The sequence below is a fragment of the Hippoglossus hippoglossus genome, chromosome 5 (assembly GCF_009819705.1).
Source record: "Hippoglossus hippoglossus isolate fHipHip1 chromosome 5, fHipHip1.pri, whole genome shotgun sequence".
Lineage (NCBI taxonomy): Eukaryota > Metazoa > Chordata > Actinopteri > Pleuronectiformes > Pleuronectidae > Hippoglossus > Hippoglossus hippoglossus.
This window is the reverse complement of record NC_047155.1, coordinates 2774966-2800657: the sequence shown is the minus strand read 5'-3', so window position 1 is coordinate 2800657 and position 25692 is coordinate 2774966. Positions and strand designations below refer to the sequence as shown.

Genomic DNA, 25692 nt, shown 5'->3' with positions numbered 1-25692 from the left:
CATATGAATGTATACTGCTAAAACAAAACAGGCAGTTACAATCTAAATTTATTCCTATAATACATAAGGATGGAGTTTAAGTACACACACACACACACACACACATGTGCACCATTAACCTGGAGAGAGGCTCTTAGTGCACAGGGAGCTTTCCACTCCATTAGCCAGTATCATTACCGCAGGCACTTGTACTGTAAATGGAAATATGTGCTTTCTGTCAGACAGTGGAACCAGTGGAACCAGTACGACCATCGAGGGAAAGTAATGTGAACAGCTGAGAAAAGTCTCCTTGGTCACGTGAACGTTAACAGTTCTCCCATCAGCCCCCTCTGCCTCCGTCATGATGTCACTGTCTGAATAAAGTGTTGTTAAAAACTAACTGAGCAGCAGTGATATTTAAACCCGAGTTCCAGGTCCTGCCCCCCCCCCCCCCCCCCCCCAAGAACAAATAATGAAACTGCAATTGTCCACAAAAACAATGTTCTGCAATAAATCACACAACCACTCCAGCTCCTGACAAACAAATAACTATTCAGGAAAAAAAAGGCCAGGCTTGATAAAAGACAACGTTAAAGGTTCAACCAGAACAAACAGCCGTTTAAAAAGATAAAATACAATACTTGCATTCTATACATGCCTCGCTCTCCCAGTGAAGGTGCACATGGAGACACAAACAAGTCGTGAAATACACGGCGGCACCAAAAAGAAATGGCTACCAATGTCTTGCCCTGCAGAACATCGAGCGCAGTTCCCCGAGGAGGATCAGTTCCAAACCCTGCGGTTTGAGGAGATGCCATCTGAGGCAGGACAACAGGGCTGGAGAGCAGTGGAGTGGAGGCTGCAGCATCAGGTTCCTTAAAGATCAGCCTGTGGTGGGCCTGCCGATGACGCTGAGGTACACAACTGATGTTATATGGCAGCTTATCATCAAACCACGTACGAGGGACATTCACCATCTTGTCCTGTCTGTTTTTAAAATGATTTCTCGGCTTGTAGGATTTGTCTTTACCTGCTGTGTTTATCTGGAACAGGCAGCAAACTGAAGCAGCTTCCTAATGGGTCCAGTGTCTTTATTTGATTTTATTTCATGGTCAGTATCGATAACAGAAGAAAAATGAATCGCACATTGCAAAGGTGAAACGTTTAGTCACTGCAGACTAAAGGTAGAGGCAGGTGGTAACGACAGGGTTGTGAGAAATCTGTTGATTCTTTTTTAACTGTTTTAGTTTCCTTTTTTGTGACTATCAGTGTTTTTCTCTCTCTCACACACACACACACACACACACACACGCACACACACACACACACACACACAATCAGACAACTTGGAAAACAATGGCACACACACTCCATTTATCACCATGAATCTTGGTGAAATCGTAACAAAACCAATCTCACTCTCTGAATCTGTCCTCTCCATTTCCTCACACCTCATCTCTCCATATCCTGCACGCACACACGCACACGCACACACACACACACACACACACACACACACACACACTTTGATTCACAGGAGCAGTCAGTGTTTCTTATTCAGAGGCCGAGGCCGAGTCCAGGCACTCGGTCACTGTCAGTGTCAGAGTCGGCGCCTGGAGACTGTTGAGGTAAACTGCAACAGAAACACACCTCCGGGACTGTTTGTTAACGGTAAACAGACCGAGCTAACAAGTCACTGCACTGGAGGTTTCAAAACCAGCTTTAAAATAGCCTACTTTTGTTAGTTTCCTGACACGTATAAGAAGATTATTGGTATTTCTTGGGGTTAAAATATATATCTAGAAACATTGGTTTTTATTAATTATACTGTTAACTTATTATAAATGAAGATTAATATCATTTGAACTTCAGGCAAAAAGCTGGAGTCTTTCTTTCTAAAATTAATTCAAGTTCAAATCTCAACCCGAAGGCAGCTGCATAAAATATAACTCACAAAGCTCTGAACTGACAAGAAGAAGTCTTCACCACAAAACTTCAATCTGGATTTTTACCTTATACAAAAGGATAATTTACATTCAAGAATAACCACTACATAAAAAAAAACGTGAAATAAGTCGAATTAGTTTCACGTATATAAAAATAACTCTTTACTGTAACATGAACAATTTAAAAAATCCAATCTGCCGCTGTCGAGCTGTGCTATCGATTTATAACCTCAAGATTCTGTCAGAACAAACCAGGAGGGCGGTTTGGAGGAAGCTGAGAACACAGCTCCGAGTCGCTCGCTGCAGATACCAGTAAAGTAAAGATTTATAAGAAGAAATTGAATGTAAAATTATAATAGCAAAGATCGGTCGTGCAGGACAAATCATATTTCATCAAATCAGCCTCTGAATCCTTTCTCCGGTTAAATTCATCTATATTAATCCTTCAAATAATTACAACTAGTCCAACACATGATTTAATAAGTTGAACGGGGGATCAGAAAAAAGAGCAACAGCAACTCATAGATGATTTCAGATCAGCGTTATAGACACAGAGCAGCAACATGAAAAAAATCTTTATTATTGAGCTGATTAAACCGTTAAAATAAGTTGTTTAAGTTTATATTTTTTAATTATCTGGTATCGGTGCTCAGTATTGGACAAGACGCAAAGTCCAGGTATCTGCATTGGTATGTTGGGAAGGAAAAAACGGTATCGGGAAGATAAAAGAAAGAAATCATGGAAAAACCGACACAAAATGACCTGGAGAGGAGAAGGACAGATGGAGCAGGGGACATGACGTCTCCTCAGCCGAATTCAGTTTGGGCCCCAGGACAGGAACAGGAGACAGAAGTCCTACGACCACAGGAAAGACAACTGCTCTGCCTTGTAATGTTGAAGAGAGCCGAGCTGCTGTAGATCCACAAACACAAACTACTTCACTAGTTTTAAGGTTCTGCACGTAAAACAATAAATATATATATATATACAATGGGTCCATCATGTGTCGATACAACTGCAGTAAACACAATATAAGAGTTTAAATCTAGAAGCAGGGAAAGTAAGCATGTGAGGTGAAGTGGGAGTTTGAGGTGGGGGGATTCTGATTGGCTGGAAGTTGTGAACTTTAAGTATCTGCACAGTTTAGATTAGTGACAAATGGCTCATTAGACGGTGTCGTGCACAGTTCGAGTGTCGAGACAGGCGGCAAACCAACGTTCTCATTTGTATTCACAGTCACACAACTGAGGTGAGCTGTGTCTGCAGCGGTTTGACGACTTGAGAGTCATAAAAGTCAGATTGAGAGGAAATATAGTGACGACTGACAGATTTAAAACATATTTAAAAGTGTCGCTATGATCGAATCAGGATGCAAACTTTTCAAATTAGTCACATTAACGTATTATCAACTCATCTTTGACATTCCGGGTATAAAAACACAAACATGTGTATGTGTACTGCACAGATTTGTTTCCTGCCAGGACAGTTTCCCTGTGAAAACTGAGGCCTTGAACTCTGAACTGATCTCAGAGGCAGCGAGCGCCGTCATCAACGTCACCTGTCTCCCAGTCACTGGATTGATTGACAGAGCGGCGGCGCCCAGCTCGAGCGCTCTCCACACTTTGTTTCATACCTGATGAGGCAGACACGGCCGCCGTCCATCAATCAAACTGTCTGGAGACGGTTACCGACCAATTAGAGACCCAGATAGTTTATTTATATTTAGCAGAGCATCTCCCTGGTATTTGATAAGTGGAATACAAAGTAGTTTGGCCTCAATTAGACGGAATCACACATTCACAAACAAAACCATTGGATTTGTTCAACACATCTATCGGTACAAAGGAAAACATGTTTTATATATATATATATATATATAATATCTTTATTCATATAGAACTTCTCAAAACTAAGTTACAAAGTGCTTCACCAATAAAAGAGAAACAGTCGCTGATCTTGCTTGTTGTTTATTATGATCTGCACCAAATTGCACAAACTCAGATATTAGATCTCTAAGTACGTCTGTTTTACTTCATCACGTTCCACGAAATGTTCTCTGAGAAATCAACGAAAAGGGTAGAAAAACATCCAAATTCACGATATTGAAGTGACAATAAATCATGGATCTGCAACAACATTTAATACGTTTCTTCCTTGACCCAAACCAGGTCCTTCCACCAAGTTTTGTGGAAATCCATCATCACAAACCAACTAACAAAGAAACGAGCAGGGGGGGAGGTTATTAAATCCGTCTGTTAATGGCCTGTGTGTCACGATGGAAAGTTTCAACGCAGCTCCGGGGATTTGTGGCTTCACTGTCCTGTCCACACACACGGTGAAGACGTTCATTTGTCAGGGGAGGAAATGTCCTGTTCTGTGATGACTGATGATGATTGGCTCCAGGCTCATTTCAGTCACAGAATCGAAAAGGAAAAGTAATGTTGACGTTAACTGTGATATTTGCTTAAGGACGTCTTTTGGCATTTCCGCAGAAATGGGAGCAGAGAGACTAATGAAGATGAATGGTATCAATTTACTAATTTCCCTTTAAATGGCAGTAAAATTGAAAATCAATAACATCTTGTGATGTGCAGTTTGTTGTATCTTAACAGCAGCAAACATCACCACAGCGCAGTGAGAGCGACGGCAGCTTATCAGACAGGTGACAGGTTTACAGAAAGGACGTCGGGCGCTGCTGACTCCATTAAGACCTGCAGCGCCCACAGGCACACTCAGCAAAAAGTAAACCAGAAACAGGGCTGAGCTATAAGCTGAAAATTAGAAAAACAAGAGGATCGACAAGAACGGCATCTGTGTTCCAACGTAGGAGTGGAAGTGGAATCTCTCCAGCGCCGCATCCATTAGCGCTCGCAGCTCACATAACGGCCCTAATGACACAAAACAAATTAACGCTACTGCCAAATTAAAGGAGCGACATGGGCTCTATGATATTCCGTCGTCGAGTTTGGTGGCTGCCGTGACAATCGCTGCACCCAAAGGAAAACGGCAGTTATAAAAAAAGACCTAAATAGGACTGAGTACTAGTAAGTTAACACAATTATCTGTGCCTAGTGAGGTTTTGTAAGGGACGTCTTGTCCCTGGTTCACACTGCAGGACTTGCTGTCTGCTGATCTGGAGTCCTGCAAGTCTTTGTGAGTTCAGACTGCACGACTGTCACCCTGTCCTGCGCTCTGATTGGCTGTAGCCTACGTCCAACCGGTATAAAGTTAAACTTTTAATTTTTAGGATATATTTAGCCGTTTTATTTTGTATTCTGCTGGTTGGTGCGGCACAGTGGTACAGTGGTTCTGTGCTCGGGCTTGGGCCTTTCTGTGTGGATATTGGTTTTCTTCCTCCAACACATGCAGCGCTGGTTCATTGGAGAATCTAAATTGCTTTCTGTTTGTTTCTATGTGTCAGTGCTGGACTGGCAATCTGTGCAGGTTCCCAAATGTCAGCTGGGATTGGCTTCGAGACCCTCAAATGATACACGGTACAGATAATATACATTCTCAAGGAAAGAACTGTCGCACAAAACCTCTGGAGAAAGTTCCAGGAGCTCACAGACCCTGTCAACATCTGTCCTGAGGGAACCAATCACAAGCGGAGTGCAAAGACGCAATGAGGACGTGTTTGAGGTCCGATCACTCAGACCTCATTGGGAGTCTGGCCCGAATCTGTCCTAGTTCTCTACTGCCAAGAGTGAACTGATAAACTTAGAGCTGTCTGAGGACAGATGTTGATACCAGACCACGGCCTCGTACTCAATCTGCACAAATATGCAGAGCTGCCCAGAAAAGCCTCAGGTTTATGTGGCAATAAAATGTAAAGACAAGTGCGGATGGGAGCATACATTTACCAGCATCTGCCCGGATTAAATAAAGTTAAAATACGACGAGTTCTTGTTTTTTTTACTCGTCAGCAGGTTTGTAGAGGGAGAGGAGGGAGAGAGAGGGGAGGAGGAGGAAGGGAGAGGAAGATACAGAAAGAGATAAAGAGAGAGTGCCGAAAGAAGAGTGTAGCGTAAAAATCAATTCATATAAGAAGCTCTATTTCTGCTGCAGTCTTAATCAATGTTACACACACACACGCACACGCACACACACACACACACACACACACACACACACACACACACACACACACACACACACCACCAGCCTATATCCAGTAGCATGACATGTACTAACACACATTATGAGTATTGGTCCCTGGTGCACTGAGAACCTCTCCACGTAGAAAGATGTAATTAAAATCCCTGTGTGTGTGTGTGTGTGTGTGTGTGTGTGTGTGTGTGTGTGTGTGTGTGTGTGTGTGTGTGTGTGTGTGTGTGTGTGTGTGTGTGTGTGTGTGTGTGTGTGTGTGTGTGTGCGTGTGTATGTTCAGACATAATGTGTGGTTCTCTGTTCTGTTGATCTATCAAAAAAAAAAAAGACAGTTCATTTCAGCACTGATCAATAATCATATAATCAGGGTTCAAAGGTCATCGTTTGACCTTGGAAACACAAGTCGAGGAAACAATCTCACTAAAAGCTTCTTTTACTGGATCTTCTATCGTTCACGTCACTTCATCTTTGTGCTGCGGTGGAAAGTTTATTCTTAACCTTAACCTATTTCACCATCGTAGAGATTTTGATGACATCATCACATTTCTCCATCATCATCATCATCATCATCATCATCATCAGCTGAGAATCCTGAGAATCCTGTGATATGAACAAAAGGCCCGAATAGACGTGAAATGGTTTAAGTAATAAAAAAAACAACATAAAAGGGGTTGAGCATGGAAATATATTCAGGTTTCACAGACAGAAATGTTCAAACCACTCTGAGGAAATTACTCAATTCCCATCACAGAAACTAATGATGTCAATGTACAATGATGTTAAAGGAGAGCAGGAAGTCCTTGTGTTGGGAACCTTGAAGAAAACTCTGGTTCCTTATTTTCTGCTATTTGAAGTTATTTTATTAGTTTTTTCTGTTTGCAGCTTTGTTTCAACGACTTCCCAGTTGACACTGAACTTCCAGTGATGCAGTGCCATGCACCTGCTGTGACATGTGAACGTTCTCGGCTCCCGGACACTTGGACGACACCACAGGAGCAGCAAGGAGGCGTTGGTTTGCCTTCTGGTGTTGCTGCTGCTTTTGTTTAGCTCCTGATTCATTTTTTATTTAATATTGAAAGTAGTGTGTGTCCGAAATCGCGCTAAATTCAACACTGCACCTTCTCGGGCCCTTAACGAGACACATAAGCCGATAAGATGAACGGTTCCTGAGACACGTGACTCATACACACGGGGAACTGTGGAATAATTAGACAGATTTATGAATAATTTCACCACTGATCGATACTGAACGTCCCTGTTATCTCCAGCCCTGGTTTGTGTGTGTGTGTGTTTTAAAGCGTGTGTTCGTGTTGTGTACTTCCTGTAGCTCGGCTTGAGGCAGATTGAATGGCAGCATTTAGAGAATCCCCAGAGACAAAGAGTCAGAGCGAGCTGCCTCATTCAGCTCTGTGAACGCTGCGCTCTGTGATGTCCACTGCAGCCTTGGGCTCACACAGAAGGAGACAGTGTTTTATTGAGGAACCAGGTTAAACAAGAACAGCACCGAGCGCCTTCAGCCTTCATTCCTTTCACGTTGCCTTTGATTCACACTTCTCTCTCTTTTTGTCACTCTGCTTCTGAACCTGCAGCAATAACGTTCTCTCCATCCATCCCCCCCAACCTTCACCCAACCTCTGTCCTCTTGAATACACAGGCTGAGGCTGTATTTATCCTCTCCCTTTCTCTTCATCTCCCTCGTTGATTTATTCTTCTCCTGCCTCTCTCTTGTCATCCTCTCACTAACATTGTATCTTCATCTCGTTTCTTCGTTTCTGTACCTGCTCTGCTTCCACCCTCCATCCAGTTCTTCTTCTTTTCCTCTTCCTCCTTACATCTCTCATCTTCCTCTCCCCTAACTCTCCTCCCTCCCTCCCTATATCATATTATATATTCTTATTCTTAATCTTAATCTTATTATTATTTGTATGCAGCATGTACTATTATTATTATTATTGCTATGATCTCACTGTGCATCACTATAATTAGTAGTAGTATGTTTATAACTTCTATGAACACAGTTTTCTAAATATCCATTATCTTAACCACTTATCCTCTGAGGGAGCTGGAGCCTGTGGTTCTTGTTGATAAACTGTTCTACTCTGACCATTATCATCATTTCATCAGAATGCTGTCACCACCAGTATCACAACTTCCATTGCACCTTATTAATGTGTCGTATTATAATTATATATTATTTAAGTGTGTTGGACTTCCACAGCACTTTGTGTTGCTGCTGGTGTGACGTTTAAATTCCCTCCGGGATCAATAAAGTATCTATCTATCTATCTATCTATCTGTCTATCTATCTGTCTATCTATCTATCTGTCTGTCTGTCTGTCTGTCTGTCTGTCTGTCTGTCTCTCTATCTATCTATCTATCTATCTATCTATCTCTCTATCTCTCTCTCAATCTATCTATCTCTCTATCTCTCTATCTCTCTATCTATCTATCTATCTATCTATCTCTCTATCTATCTATCTCTCTATCTATCTATATACAGACAGAATGACTGTGTCATAGTGGAAAATGAATATGTCTGTCTTTCTTTCGGACCATTCACATCACACTTTGATAATGGATCTATCTATCTATGGATATATCAAATCCTAATTCTTTCGAAAGCCTTAAACATTTGATGTATATGTCCTCTGCTGTTATTTGTCCAAATCACATGTAAAACTGGTATTAAACCTTTAGCTCCTGTCTGAGCGTCAGTGGAAACCAGTGGAACCACAGTGAAACACATGTGGGACGGTGACTCAAACCGTCCATTAATTATTCATGGACTTCACATCAGCGTGCAGGACGTGTGATGAGACTCAACACAAACTGTAACACCTTCTGTCTCCCAAACGTTGGCCTTCACGCAGGCCAGACAGGCGCAGGGCTCATCGCTCGCCGAATCCATAATTAATGAGACAATCTGTGTGTCTGCATCAGACTGCTCATCACTGTTCATTCATTCACACGGAAGGTGTGTGTATCGGTAACACAGGACGACAGCTTCCGAAAAATATCTGAGAGCCTTTCATTGACAAAACACGAAGAAAGAAAATACATCAGAACAATCTGAGGTTCATTAATGCATCGTGAAGGGATTATACTATTATGTTCCATTGTTAAATGAATGATGTCATTAAATACAAGTATCAAAATGTGTTGTACTGTAACTTTGAATGAAAGGAAATTCAGCTGACATCACAGTTTGAGAGGAGAAGCTGGAAAAACTATTTTTGCTGAAGAATTAGCTTTTAGTTTTGGACTACTTGGTCGTTTCCCTGTGGCTCCTTGATCATATATTCATGGTTTCAGCAGCATATTGTTGTTGAGTCAGAGGGATAATGCATCACTGCAGGATGTCGCAGCTAATTAATAAACTCATTATGTATAAACACTTCACAAAAAAGGGAGAATCAGCAAATACGAGAAAACAGTTAAATAAACTAAAATCTAACAACACAATGGATCTTTGATGGCAATAATCAAAGGAAAAACATTCACCACATCAAGTTTAATATTTCACCTCATGACGACGAGAGGACGACTGGTGGACGTCTCATTATTGTCCTCGCTGGTGACGCAGTGATAAATTGAATTCAACGATCTTAAACAATGTGACTGAATCAAATCTGGGACATAATTGACGTTTAAAAATTATTTACCAGCCAATTAGAAGGGCCGCTCGAGCAGCGCAGAGCCAGACGTGTCTTAAATTCAGTTTCATTAGCGAGGTTATGTTTTTGCATTTCAATGAGGTTGTGCTGCTCCTGGCTCCTGCTCCTCTGGTTCAGTGGGGAAAGGATTACCGGCCAGGGAGAATATGTCTGTCTCTGCCTCTGACCCACTCTCTGTCTCACTCTCTCTCTCCCTCTTCTCTTCTTTCATTTCTGCACTCATTCACTTTCTGGTTGATTATCTTGATGCATATTTGGTGATTTCGCCCTTTTTCCCTCCGTCTCTCTCTCTCTCCCATTTTATTGATCAATTTATCCACTTCTGCTGTTACACTGAACTGTTTCTAAACTCAGCACCAGGTTAATGTAATGGTCAGGCTTTTGCATTTCAATGACGCAAACCCCTTGGTTCTTTTTCTTTTTCCATTTTCTCCTCCCTCCATCTTTCCCTCTCTATATGGTGATGAAGGACGTCATTCCCTCCGTTCGTTTCTCCTCTCCCTCCGTTTATTCTCTTACCATTCCCTACTGACGTTACAGTCTGTTTGGTGGTTTGCATTTCAATTAGAACCAACCTCAGCTATTTCTCTCTCCCTCCTTTTCTCGTCTTCCTCCTCCTCCTCCTCCGTTCTCTCACTCACTGTCGCTTGCTGTGCTGATCAAAGACTTCAGTTCCCAGGGACACATTTGTCATTTCGCTTCTTTCCTTCTGCTACCTTGACTCAAGATAATGGGCCAATTGTCAGGGGGCTTTTATCCCGGGAATCGTGGGGGGGGCCCCTGCGCTGCTGCACAGGGAACTGAACCCTTAACCCAGGAAAACTCAGCAACCATCCAGAATACGAGAAACTAGTAGCTTTGGCTCTGTAGATTTGCTGCGCCCATAACTCCTCAGAGTCATAAGAGCTGCCACAGACGAGTGAAGCCTGTGTCTCACCATGTGATGAGATTCCAGACCTGGTTTAAAGTACGGTGTATTTCTCCTTCAGTGTTGTGTCTCAGTCGTTCACACACAGCTTCATTCATTCAGTCATTTACTAACTGATGCTTTATCAAATCTTTCTGTAATAGGGGGGGGGCGGTGTTGTGTGTGAAGCTGAATCCAGGACTCTGGCTCCTCACTCGCTGGGAGGAAAATGTTCACGGTAACTTTCCCTCAGAGCTTTTCATTCCCTCAGTCTTTGTTGAGATAGAACCAGAACTAATCCAAAAGACACAGTTTGTCTCTTCACACACACACACACACACACACACACACACACACCCACACACACACACACACACTTATAGTTTGCTTTCTCTGTGATTCTCTCACGTGTACACACATCCTCACCCACATGAACACACACACTGAGGCCAGAAGTGTCAAGATGATGGACCAGCCCATGAGCCTCTCTGATAGGAGCTGCTGTGTCCCACAATGCACTGCAGCGAGTCTTTGAACCCACCAACATTAAGTTTTCTGGAAAATGTCACCAAGCTCTGCTTCCAAACATCCGGAGGTCAATATTCAGTCGAGGTCAGAGCCAATGATCGATGAACATTTTGCTTAGAGGATGTTTCAAAATATGATTGGGGAAAAACCTTCAATTTTAATTTGTACTTAATCAAGTTGTTGCTAATGAAGAAACCTTTTACAAATAAAGTTAATTAATGAGGCTTGATATGTTGATGCTACCTTAAGTAAAAGAGTCTGGACTAAAATACACGCTGCCATTAATGTTGCTACTGATCCAACTCGATGTTTTACCAGAGTCAGAAGATGACAACTGTGGTGAACTAGATCATCAACTTCATCATCCATCCATTATCTACACCACTGATCCTTTGAGGGGGCTGGAGCCTCTGGTTCTTGTGGATGAACTCTATGATAAACACCTGCAGGGAATTTCATTCTTCTAACACTAACCCCTCATCAAACGTGATACAAATATTAATGTGACCTCATATAAAACTTAAAAAAATGTATGTAGACTGATACTGCAAGGCAATAATTCAGGTTTTGTCATGTCTATGGAAATATTGGTACCGAAGATACTGTTGTGATGTAAAATTCTAGATCCTCTATACTCTTCATAGGTTTCCTTCTATTATCCTCATAGCTGGATTAATGATGTGACCAAGCAGAGAAGGGATCAGGAATATAAAACTTTTATTTCTAGAAGGTTTTTTCGAGATACTTGAATAAGCTGATCAACGGAGACGCTTGATCTTGAGCACCACTGGCTCCTTTCCACCATGACCCTGGGAGATTTCTCTCATTTCAGACTCCTGCAGGAGATCGATAGTTGGGTCAGTCTGGTTGCTGATTGGCTGCGTCTCCTCCTCAGGGCTCTGGGTGGATGCAACATCAACAGTGTCCTCAGACAGCGTCTCCACCTCCTCCTCTGTGACCGAGGTCTTCACATGAGGAGTGAGAGTGAGGTCAGTCTGGCTGCTGATTGGCTGCGTCTCCTCCTCAGGGCTCCGGGTGGATGAAGCATTTACATCCACCTGTGGCTGCTCTTCAGAGGAGGCAGCACCTGCGACCGGCTCAGTTTGAGCAGGTCCGCGCTTCTTCATCTTTTTGAGCTTGATCTTGAGCACCACTGGCTTCTTTCCACCATAACCATGGAAGATTTTACTCCTTTTCTCCTCCTGCAGGAGATCGCTCACAAATTCAAACTGCATGTTTCTCTGTAATTCTTTTGTCGAGGTCAGAGAAATTAAAAAGCAAATTGCGTCCAGAAAGCAAAGTAAACCCAGCAAATCGGTAACAGAGAGCTAAGTAATGACCAGGTGAACTTAGTGAACCAAGGAAACCAAGTGAGGATTGAACCTTGATACACTTAATTTAGACCTACCTACATGAAAGGATCAAATGATCAAATGATCAAAGTATCAAAGTATCAAAGTATCAAAGTATCAAAGGATCAAAGTATCAAAGTATCAAAGTATCAAATGATCAAAGGATAAAATGATCAAATGATCAAATGATCAAAGGACATACAATCTTACAATTGCATCCTAGAATTCCGATATGTACATTTGTGACTTTGATCTGATTAAACCAGCCGTATCCATGGCAACAACACACAATAATAAGAATTAACAATAAAACTAGATATAAAGTGTAAATGTAGGAAACAACTGTAATACAGGTGCTAAACTGCCAGTGTCTCATTAAACTGTAGGTTATAAAAGTCCCCAAAACAATAACAAATATAAACACTGACTTTTTAAAGATCGTAGAAGACTCCGGTTTTGGACATTTTAACATGTATGTTATTTCCATTATATCACAAGTACATGGACCCTTCATGACTAGGATTGCATGAGAATACTCATCTAGAGAGAAAAGAGATTTTCTTGATTTAAATGTCAGGAAGATATAAATATATATTCAGTAAACAATGTGGTTGATGAAAGAGAAGAGCTGCATGCAAGGAAAACCCCAAAGAGCTGAACCCGTTAAAAACTTAACAAAATAAGCCGAAGGAGAATTAAGTTTGCACATCTCTCCTTGTTAGTAAACTGCAACCGAAACCTGATCCCAAACCTTAACCCTGACCGATTTAAACCTAAGTCTAACCTACACTTAACCACAATTCACATCCTAACACTGATCTTAACCAGGAGCTCAGATAGGAGGTTTTGCCTAATTAGGACCAGGGCTGTGTTCAGAATCATCAAATCATCAAATCATCTCCTTTCCTAACCACTAAATCATCTCCTTTCCTAACCACTATTCCTTGAGCCCGTCACGTTTTTTAAAAACAACTTTATCTATAACAGAAGACACAGACAGTACAGTTCTCTGTGCTGTGCACTGACAGTTAAACTAAAGTTTCCTGTTTAAAACAGACACGTCCGGAGAAAAGATGTTTTCTGTTCACACAGAAGAAACATTTAATCATCAGTTACTCACAGGAAATGTGAGTGTTATTCACATGGGTGTGTCCAGGTGCAACTACGATGTTGTGTCACTTTAAATGTTGCTGCTGCAAAGAATTGTGGGAAGGCATTTTCTCCTTTCCTTTCATAAAGGATGATCCGATGTTTCCTCTGCTAAAGGAGATAAGTTAGGAAGCAGTGAAGCTCCTTTCCTTTAATTTAGCCCAGGCTGTGGTCCCCATGAGGTGGACTGGTCCTGACAAGCTCAGTGTTTATACTGGAAAAGGTCCCATAGAGGTAACAAAAATGAATACACAGACAGGCACGTAGACACACACAGACACACACACATATACACACTCTCACACAGTCTGTGAGTGAGTGAGTGGGTCTACATTCAAATATGCATCCACATACTTTTCACTTCACGTTTGAGTGTGTGTGTGTTCGTGTATGTATGTGTGTATGTGTGTGTGTGTGTGTGTGTGTGTGTGTGTGTGTGTGTGTGTGTGTGTGTGTGTGTGTGCGTGTGTGTGTGTGTAGCCTCTGCAGTAGAGGAATAATCTTCTCCTGTACACACACATACACACAAACAAACACAATGTACATTTCTCTCTTCCTCTCTTACTTTGTCGTATACATTCATTTTTCTCTCCTAAACCTTTCCCACATTACTTTGTCCGTCCCACGTGTACTTCATTTACTCTGTATCACTCTCTCTCTCTCTCTCTCTTTCACACACACACACACACACACACACACACACACACACACACACACACACACACACACACACACACACACACACACAAACCTAAACCTAAACACAAACACACGAATAAAGCTGTATCTTGGCAGGAATGACTACTGCAGTATACCAGGGCACTGAAGTCAGATTTGGTTGCAAGTCAGACACGTGAGCGCACGCACACACACGCACGCACGCACACACGCACACACACACACACACACACACACAGAGCCTGGCAGGACCACTGCAGCGCTGGGTGCAGTGGGGGAAGCTCACATTATGATTACCTGAAGGTGTTCCTGCTATTTTACCCTCCAACAACAGCAGCAGCCCAGACAATGAAAAACACACAACACACAACGCAAATCCCTTACACACACACACACACACACACACACACACACACACACATTTCCTTTCATACAGAGACGCACACAGACACAGTGACGTCCCAACTGACACATGTTGGCCAGAGACACACAGGTAATGTTGCCTGATTTGACTTCACTTCCACATTGTTGTGTCCGTCTGATTTATTTCTAATTTAAATGTTATGTCCGATAAGCAGCAGATGATTGACATAATTACGACTAATAACCACAATGAAGATAATCATCGTTATTTATCAATGTCTAAACTGTAGTCTGTATTCAGTTTTATATCACAAGTTATAGCACATATCAATATTTCTAACACTTACTCAGTTATCAGAGTTAAGTATTTAATGTGTTTTATTAGACATCCATTCACCCAGTTCTTCACCGATCCAACCCAGAACTTGGTCTGATGTCCTGCATCCAGAAAACAGTTGCATTCCACCATTTTCCTCTTTAGATGTCAGGTGATTCACAGTCGACAGAAAAGATTAAAACCTGAGTGTTGTGGTTGTAACCGATCCAGATCGTATCTTTGGTTCCGGTTACGTGAACCTGTGTGTGTGGACCAGGATCCGGTTCAGGTGAGGTTGGTGCCGCTGCCTGTTTTCAGCAGCTTTACTCCAAATGCTGCAGCCCATTGTCGGAGCCACACTGAGGCTTTGCTCCAGCTAATCCCTGTTTTTATAACAATGAAACTGAACGTCAGGTTGGAAACCACGTTCACTGAGAACATCAAATCCTCTGAAACGGAGAATCCATGTTCCAGTAAATGTGAGTTCAGCTGTAGGGCGGCAACACCTCCAGTTTAAATAACCTCGGGTTTTAAGATGTATCTGCGTGTGTTGCTGCCATGCAGGCTGCAGGGGAAGACAGTTTACTTAAATGAGACGTGCATCTGGAAGATTCACAGACGTTGACGCATGTGAATCTGAAAATAAGAAAACAAACACAAATTTCTCAGGATGAAAACAAGGACCATGACGCATCACAATTAATAATCTAATGATGTGATAATCAGAAAGACAAACCAGTACTTTCACCAGATTCTGCTCCTGATACTCATGTACTTTGACTCTAATCGGATTTTTCACACGGTACATTTACTCGTCTACTTGGAGTATTTGTACTTTTACTGAAGTTAAGAATCTGAACATTTCTTCCAACGCTGATTTCTACTGAGGGTTGACGTGCACTCACATCGAGGTCAGGCTGTGCATGTGCTGATATCTTTACACATGTGCCAGAGTGTGCTAATATATGTCTGTGTGTGTCTGTCTGTGTGTGTGTGTGTGTGTGTGTGTGTGTGTGTGTGTGTGTGTGTGTGTGTGTGTGTGTGTGTGTGTGTGTGTGTGTGTGTGTGTGTGTGTGTGTCTGGGCTGTATACGGCTTAAGCCAGGACAGCCTTGGCAAAGTGAAGATGTTAACAGAGACAGACAGGCTGCCACATCCCTCAGCTGCTTGGCAATCACACACACTCACACACGCACTCACACACACACACACACACACAGAGTTATAGGCCGACACTCACTGAGACGCACAGAATTACAGACGATCACATCAGTTCTCTCACAGCAGAGTGCTCACATCAGCAAGAAGAAAATGTCCATTGACAGAAAAAGAGGAAAAATCTTTGCTGACTCGTTAGAACCAAGTTAATTGTTATCAGAAGAGTGTGAGAGGTCGTGTGGTTTGCTATAAAACCAAATGATGAGTGGACGGTGTTAATGGAATCATATATTTTCATTTGACCGATTCCATCTTCTTCTCCTCTCACTGATTTAATATTAGAATGACCTCTTACTCAAATTAAAACTGTAAAACAAAACAGTTTGTCAAGTGTGTTGCAAAGGGTGTGTGACGTGAATTTAATTCAGAATAGAAGGGAAACAGATTTCATGTCACGTTACAGTAAAATACTTGCTGCTCCATCTCATAAGTCCTGGATTCCTAAATGAGCAAGGCTCCCTCTGGAGCCGAGTTACTCGATAGGAAATGTTGAAGTATCGTGTCAGAATTATCGTACGTGACCCGAGTAGGGATGGGGCGCTCAATACCGACATTTCAAAGCTGTGTCGAGATTCCGAAGCGACTTACTGAACAGAAACAATGCTTTTCAAGGCACAAGGCTCTTATTTTGAAACATGAAACAGGAAGGATTTGTGTTAAGCTCATGAGACGCGAGTCACAGCATCACGACGTGAAAAGACGTCACTCGAGAAGAGATGCATGAACACAGCATGATCCATATTTTACTATCCAGAGTACAAAGTGTCACAAAAGGATCAAATTATCGTACATCATGCGTTATTGATCGTGCATCGTACAGAGGGAAACGTTATCTTACAATTATGATAATTATCCCGACATCTGGCCACACTGCTCGGGAGGGGCCATCAATGTTTTACAAAAAAACACAAAATACTATGATGCACGAGTGACAGTGTGGAAGAGACTCAGCGTTTAAGTTTTAAAAATATAGACTGAGGTGGTTTTTCAGTGTGTGTGTGTGTGTGTGTGTGTGTGTGTGTGTGTGTGTGTGTGTGTGTGTGTGTGTGTGTAAAGAGTTACGTGAATGCAGGCACGAGCATGAACGACAGGAAGTTTGTGTTTGTGGAGAAAAGGGAGGGTGAGACTGTGTGAGTGTGTGTGAGGGAGAGAGAGAGAGATGGGTAATCAATGAAATCACCTCATGGTCGTATCGACGAGACAAACAGGAGGATATCGAGTCGGGGAAACGATGTCCCCCCCCCCCCCCCGTGTCTGCCGCTCTCGCCTCGACTCTCCTCGCTGTCATTTCGTCCTTCGCTGCCCGAGGTTTTCAGGACGGCAGCACAATGACTATTGATGCAGAGCAGAGCTGTGGCGAGATTACTGTTATTAAGAGAGAACTACAAGCTGAGCAGTCTTTGCTCTGCTCCGAGGAACACACACACACACACACACACACACACACACACACACACACACACACACACAGATTGAGACAAGGAAACAGCTTCAAGTCAGGGGGGGGGGGGGGGGGGGGGGGGGGGGGGGGGGGTCGCTGCCTCTATATATTCTGAGCAGTGTTTTCTTTATCAGGTGAAGTCTGCTTGTTCTAGTGAAGTCGGGTAAAGAACAGATATTTCTCTAATATTTTTCTTTAGGCTTCCCTGTAAATGAATATTAACAACACAAGCACTTACTGTTCACAATACTCAAGTTTCAGAGCATTAGCTTGAAGTAATATATAGCGTTTTTTAATAATTTATTATAATGCAGCCGGCTGTTTATTTGAAGCTGGAGTAAAAACACACAGTATCTGAACTGAGCAGATACACACACAAGGTGGTTTCTTGAAAGGAGAAAGTTATTATTATCACTAATGAAGACAGCAAAGTGTGATGCAGATAGAAACCTCTGCAGTTTATTAACAATACTATAAGTGAAATATAAATATATATATAAATATAATATATTCATATTTTTGATTGAGTTGATTCATTCTGTCGTGTTGACTGAATTCCTGGTGGAGTTAAAAACAAGGAATGGCTTTGTTTCACCAATTAATCAGGTTGACCGATCCATCAGATCTAATTAAGCTCCTGTGGTGAACCTCTGATCAGTTACAACTTCAGAAGATACTTTGAACATCTAACAATCAGTTTTCTACCTTTACCCCCAAAAGCAGCCAGAGGAATAAATCCCACGTTGATCCTGAAACTGTAAAAAAACCTGAGGAATACGAGAACGAGAATCAAATCACAAACGCTCTGAACTTTAACCCCCGACGATCCAAGTCTCCGCTGCTCTGCGTCGTCCCGGCTATTTAAATGCTAATCAATTCATTACCGAGGACATCATTATGCTCTCACTGCGGCTCGCATAAATCATGTCGGTCCACGCAAACGTCCCTGATAGTGAGAGAGTGATGGAGACAGAGAGAGAGAGAGAGAGAGAGAGAGAGAGAGAGAAGAGCAACATTAGTTTTAAATGAGGCCTGATTGAATCCTCATTCTCAATTTCATAATGAGAGTTTTCCCAATCTACTCCCCTCTCTTCCTCCTCCTCTCTGTCTCCTCTATCTGACACTACTCTCTCTCTCCGAGTCAATCACTGCATGTAATGAGAAAGTGAGGAGAGCTGCACACACACACACACACACACATACACACACACACACACACACACACACACAGACACACACACACGTGGGCAGCCGTCTCCGAGGTGTAGTCGTGCTGCAGACAATCAGCCACACATACAGGAGTCAGGGAGAAATTAGCTCTCTGTTAATTCACTCCATTGTCTCAATGCATGGTAATTTCTCGGATAGGGGCGGGTGAGCTGTGTGTGTGTCTGTGTGGTTGTGTGTCTGTGTGTGTGTGTGTGTGTGTGTGTGTGTGTGTGTGTGTGTGTGTGTGTGTGTGTGTGTGTGTGTGTGGGGTGAGACTTCAAACCCAACTGCGGTTTGCAGCGCCGTATGAACAAACAGTGCATTACGGGGCCGGGTTAATTATTATGCTAATCAAGCCGCCCCGGGGGCTCAGAGACGTGATGTAACATTCAGAAATAAATATATAAAAATGCACGTTGACACTGTTTCAGTCCGTTTCTGAACGTATTGGTAGGTGTTTGGGTTTTTTTTCAGTTTACAGGATTATTGTTCACAAGGAGCTGAGACAGGAAGGAGGAGAAGAAATGAGCTGCGAGGACAACAGAGGAGAAAATCTCTGTGTCTTTGTCAACAGCGAAATATTCAATTGAATCTATAGCTTTTAACAATTGGTTATTGATTGCTCTGTACCTGGAGATAACTATTATTTGCTGCTGCGTACATGACGTATAAATATAATGCATCTCAGTGGAAGTAGCCGATTTAAGCTAAATTCTTTAAACAACAGAAACACATCCTCAGAATCTTACTTTGTCAAACCAGTGGAAAATAAACTATCAGGATATTTTTATGTAATAGAAGGGCAGTGACTTAGTGGACGAGCAACATGTTGGTCAGTCAGATACCAGCGACATCTCCTTCCAGGTAGATCATGCTTTTATGTGAAACACAATTTAAAGAAACATTGATGAATAATATTAATACACTGGACCGAAAATGCAGCTGTTGCAGAAACAGTCGTCCGCACTCAGTGACTTCGTACGGGAGCAAACTAACAGCGAGTGTCTGTCGGCGCCCGCGGGTCATTTCAGGACGCATCCGTCAAACTGACATCAGATTTGGGTCACATTCAGAAATGTCACTCAAAAAAATTGGATCTAAGCAAAAGGTGGAATTGAGTAGAGCTTTGCAACCCTCGGAGCCACCGGGGCCGGCGGCTCCTTTGAATTCGGTTAGAGCCGAGTCGCGTTACGGCGTCTGGCCGCGCACGAGTCGCTGCCAATCATCCTCCCGCGGAGCCGGGCGAGCGAAAGGTGCTTCGGCCCCGTGCTTTATGCAAATGACTCGGCGGTGGCTGTCGTCAATGCAGGGGCCAATGCCAATCAACAAACACAGTGAGTGAGCGTGTGTGTCTGTGCGTGTGTGTGTGTGTCTGTGTGTGTGTGTGTGTGTGTGTGTGGGAGTGACAATGACTGTATATTCAGTGGTAGTGAGGGTGCATCTGTGCACGTTTGTTTTGTGTGTGTATACAGTTTGTGTGACGTTGTGTTCACTATACATTTATGTGCTCTCGTGTTTACAGATGTTTGTGCTCAGAATTGAGTGTGTGTGTGTGTGTGTGTGTGTGTGTGTGTGTGTGTGTGGCTTTATACATGACCTTCATATATACTTCTTTTATAGTATGAATGTATTGTGCAGCATAAATGGCTCAAAATGTGTGCATGCATTTCCTAGTGTGTCCGTTTATTGAAATGCCTGTGTGTGTGTGTGTGTGTGTGTGTGTGTGTGTGTGTGTGTGTGTGTGTGTGTCTGTGTGTCTGTTTATGTCAATACGCTCTGACAACAGTGGAGAATGCAGCAGAGACAGAACATCGATGTGTGGAATGGCTCTCGGCCTCTTCAGTGTATCGTCAGTGCAGCTGACGATACACGGACTGAATCAACCTTGACAAAACGACGGTGGATCACCTACATGTCCAGATCCTCCCATTTATTTAAAAGAAGAATTCAATCTGTTTTTGCAGCTCAAGTCTTTTCCTTATTTCATCCTTTTATTAAATCTTGATATTCTGTATCTGGTGGGTGATGTGAGGCCATTCTACCTCCGTTCGGTTGTTGGGAAATTGGAAAAAAAGGAGATATTGAAATTATAAATTATTCAACTACCTGACAGACCTGAAAACGGTAATTATGTTATTACAACACGATGGCAAATCATTACAGAGCAGAAAAACCTGAAAAGGTAAAGTGATCCCAAATCCTACAGAGGAACAAACAAGTGAAGATCAATTTTCCTGTTTCTCTCTTAAACGATCAGGAGGACAAACGAAGAAATGCGGCTCAATGGCAGCGTAAGAGAATAAAGTTAGAAATCATAAAAACACAACATTTCTTTCACAGCACGCGGCTCCAGGTGTTTCCTCTCGCTGCACCTGAATCATATTGTTCACAAATTCAGTTTTGCCTTGGCTGAGTTTTTCATTGTCGTGTTTCCACGCTTGTTGGAGCAGTTGTGTGTCTTTCACCTTCAGCTCAGTCCGTCTGGCCCCATGACAACGCAGCAGTCCCACTTGGATCCAAACCAGAACAATTAGACCAAGGGCCCTTTTCTTACACCCAGTGCAAAGCAGAGCCAAGCTCGACTAAACGTTTCTACCACCGATGCAGTTGTCATTTTCCCGTCCAGTGCAAAAGCCCTTGCTGCCCACGGGCGTGTCGGTCTCACTGACGTGTGGTCAGGTGCATTTCAGCTTGAGGAATGTGGCAGGAAACTGCACTGCGCCAGACGAAAAACCTAAACCAGTGACGTAGTGATTCACGTTTATATTTAGGGGATATTAACAAGCTAATATGTGCTTACGTAGGCAAGTTCACAATATACACACAGATTTGCAGCTTGTGCACTTAAGACGTTTTCAGACATGACCTGCGGATAAAGTCCAGAGAATCGAGTGTCTGGACTTTACCTGCAGTTTGCGTTTCACACATGCACAACACAGCGGGAGGTTTTCTGCACAGACTCGTGCACGACAGCAACAAGACAGGTGGAGCAGCCGGGTGCAGCAGGCAGAGACAGGAAGTGACGTAGTAACACGGAGATCATGTGACTTTCTTTGTCTGTTTCTTCTACGTGTATGACTCCACTTTTTCACCAGGAGATATTTAGGATATTTTCAAACTTTCCAAAAACTTTATACTAGGAGGCCAGGCGGAGAAAGTCTGCAGAAACACAATCGGACATTTGCGTTCACTCAGATGTCTCCTCTGGAAGAAAGTCCTCTGGAGGAATCTCTGGAGTTCAGTGCAGAAACTCATGTGAAACCATTTTCTAGGTAAAGATGCGTTTTCTCTTACAACCTGGAAAATCAACCCTTGCAGTCTTTCCGTTTATTGCATGTTACACTTCTGATTAATTACGTACAACCCTGTTGAAACATGTACCTGGTGCTGTAGTAGCTGAACTGCATTTGGACACACCCTTAATGCACTTGAGCAACAACCCTCTTTGACTGATGCATCATGGGTCCTGCTGATATTTTCTTTCTTCACCGGTTCACAGTTAAATCCATTGAGAGAGAACAAGTTTTTTTTTCTGTGCCTCTGTAAAATTAGCATCAGACATTTATCACAAACCTCATTAGAGATCATCGTTTCGGCTCCAACCTTCTTCCAAGACACTGAGCACAGCCGGAGATCAGCAGCGCGCCTCATGCCGGATGTGAACAGATGTTCCCACCTCCGTCCCCCCCCCCCCCAGCTCCAGAGAAGCTCCAGTCCAGATGATGAGGAGGGGTTGTGCTGTGTGAGACACTTTTCAAACACACAGCAGATTCTCATTTTGGTGCTTCTCATAAAGTAAAACTGGAGAGACTATGCAGTATATACTTGTCTGTATACGCGTGTCTGTCACTAGTCGCTTCAGGAGGCTGTTTGACAAAAAGGTATTTTAAACAAAAGGCCTCAAGCACCAGGTGCATGCTGGGTACTTTCACTTTACGAGCAAACCCTCCATGTGTGAAATAACTGTAAAACGCTTCAAATTAGGTAAAAGTATCCCAGATACGGGCGACGTCGTTAGGAGCTGGTGCAGAATTGATCGGCGACTGAAGCCGTGGAATCAATGTCCTGCCAATAAACGCTTTGTGCCAAGAGGACGATAAACGGACATTTTAGAAAACATGTACAGAGGATCCATGGACGTCAGTGAAGTAAAGATCAGCAGCTCGAATGCCTGGTTTTATTTTTCCTGCAAATAAATCGTATTATTAATTCAACATAGTTTCACTCAGTATCCGTCTTCTACGCCACCGCTGCAGTTTCACCGTTCTGACCTGAACATAGAATCATAGCAGCTTCACTTCCTGCACTTATTGTAACATCAGTCCACTGGAGTCTAATTAAAGCTTTGCTCCAGGCGTCGCTCGTTACTTTCCCCGTCATGTTTTCACAGCCGTTCACAGCAACAAGACACAAGTGTGATGTTTAACCTCTTCTACAATAAGAGCAGGTGTGTGTGTGTGTGTCCTGTGATTGAATCTGCATCGGTCAGAAAACATTATCTTTGGAAAAAAAACGAGCAGATCCTGCAAAACTGAAATATCACTTTAAGGGCAGAGAGTCCAGTGCGACTGTTTCTGTGTTCTAATGGTTTTATCCGACACCAACAGTGGAACAGACGATGAAACATATGGAACAGAGACTCAGGCCCAGAAGGGATAATTCACACCAAAACACAATCTGCATTGTTCCACCGTTTCCTGGACAAAGCTGCAACCTGATCCTCCGGATGAATCACTCGTGTTAATGTGCCCTGAGGGTCGTCCTGCACAACCCACAGTGGTGAAACGTAATGCTGCTTTCTGCATAAAAGCTTCGAGTGAATCACTGAACAAAAACGTCAAATTCTGGCAGGAGAAAGAAAATGATTTGGAACTTTTTCAAGCCACAACTGATGATAAAAACTGAAATTAATTCCTGTGAAGACTTATCGAGTTTCGTCTCACAACATGATTTTCACTCGTGGTCGTCTTCAATTAACATCTGTTCTGTCTCGTTTGATAATTCTGTCCCTTGCAAACTGTTTTCCCTAAAATGCAAGACGAGGGTTTAAAGTTTTAATAAACTTAACATTTAGCTGCAACACAGAAAACCTAATTAGATGAAAGCAATAGAACAAGAGTCTCTAGAGCTCCACTGATTTACAGAGGGCTGATTAAAATCACCGAACTAGAAAGACACTCTATTTTAAAGTATTAATTAGACTTGTATATATTATTTTCTGTCTTTTATCTGATTTCAAACTTGTTTTTTTATCATCTTTTGTAGAAGTAGCACTTTTTTTGTTGTACTGCTTCCTCTTGTTCAATGAAAGTAAAGGCTTTCTTTTCTATCCCCTTCTATTCACAGAGATATCAGTGTGTGTTTATGTTTGCTGACATACGACAATATGAAAACAGAGATCTTAATAATCAGTGTTTATAATTAACATTAAAACATTTTGTTTCCCGTACATATTAGTTTATGGTTAAGCTGTAAAATATGAAGCTTCCACTACATTTCCTTTTTTCAGAAGGTTTCAATCAGTAGTAGAAATTCACTCCCCCACAAAATCCATATCACTCGGGCTCCATTCTTTTCCTCTTCATAAAAAAAATTACACAAACCAGGTTTCCTGTGAGAACACAAACTTGTTTACTTGTGACAGTCGAGTCAGATAGTGACAAACTGTCCGAGCTGGATATTCACCGACCTGTTCGCACTGACAGGAGGAGCTGATGAAGCACTTTGTCCCAGGATGAGATAAACACAGCCAACGGGCAATAAAAAACAAAAAACCTTTTTGTGGTGAAGTAACTGCCGGGATCCGAGTGAAGTTACACAAACTAGCATGTGAGAGTGAACTCGACTTTTCATCTGAAATGATGAGAGCTGATGATTCAACGCACCACCTGGTTAACAAATGTCCTAAATCTGTCAGAAAGTAAGTGAAGGGAAACATAACAACATTTCCTGCTGCTTTGTTCTGCTGTTATTTCTATAATAAGTGATGAACAGTTTGATTTAAGAAGATTAATATTCTTTTTTTAATGTTAAAAACCTGTACATTTATTTTATTCATGCAAATATATGGTAAATGGTCTTTATTTATATATAATATTTCTGGTCTTGATGACCACTCGTAGCACTTTACAACCTCGGCATGCAGAATGGGGGAGATGGGGATTGAACTGCCAACCTTCTGGTTAGAGGGCGACCCGCTCGTGACCCTCAGCCACCAATATAGGTAAATATAGGAAAATATTTTCTACTCAGGTATGCATCAGTATTTTTTTATCAGAATTCTCTCTCTCTCTCTATATATATATATACATGTACCACAAAATATACTGCACATATACTGGTTTCTACACATTTAATTTTCATATAGGCTGTTAGACAATTACTTTCTGAATGACTAATATGTCCAGTCCATAGAGTGAAGTACTTTTCAATCTTGTTCCATCTCTCACCTTTGATGAGAGTAAAAAGTGTCCGATGGAGTAATTCATGCCATGTGATCTCTGCTCGTGCTTTACTCGCCGGGGACTTTAATCACGACATATGGGCTCCATGCTTCTGCTTTAAGTGTTAACAAATTGGCCAGGCGTGTGATTTGGACGAGGACGGCAATGAAAATACGAATTAGCCGGAACAAAACAGGCTGATGACTGGTTCTTAATTAGCTGTGCGACACCGAGAGAGAGAGAGAGAGAGAGAGAGAGAGAGAGAGAGACGGAGCTCCTGGCTATAATGTTTTCACGACGGCTCATTCATGCCACTGATTTGTGTTTGAATCCCTCTTTCACACACACTCGTGCTCCCAGACACACACAGCTGGTGTGACTCT

The 25692-nt window shown here is 42.4% G+C and overlaps 1 protein-coding gene and 1 long non-coding RNA gene across 3 annotated transcripts in view; both read right to left on the bottom strand.

Annotated features, from left to right (window-relative positions):
• LOC117761758 (glutamate receptor-interacting protein 2-like) overlaps positions 1–25692 on the bottom strand; it is a 206502-nt gene that overhangs the window by 153479 nt on the left and 27331 nt on the right. The window lies entirely within an intron of this gene.
• On the bottom strand, positions 11911–12339 carry LOC117761763. The gene is made up of 2 exons (XR_004613882.1): positions 12194–12339; positions 11911–12067 (listed from the first exon to the last, which is right to left on the bottom strand). It is a non-coding gene; the product is annotated as an uncharacterized LOC117761763 (long non-coding RNA).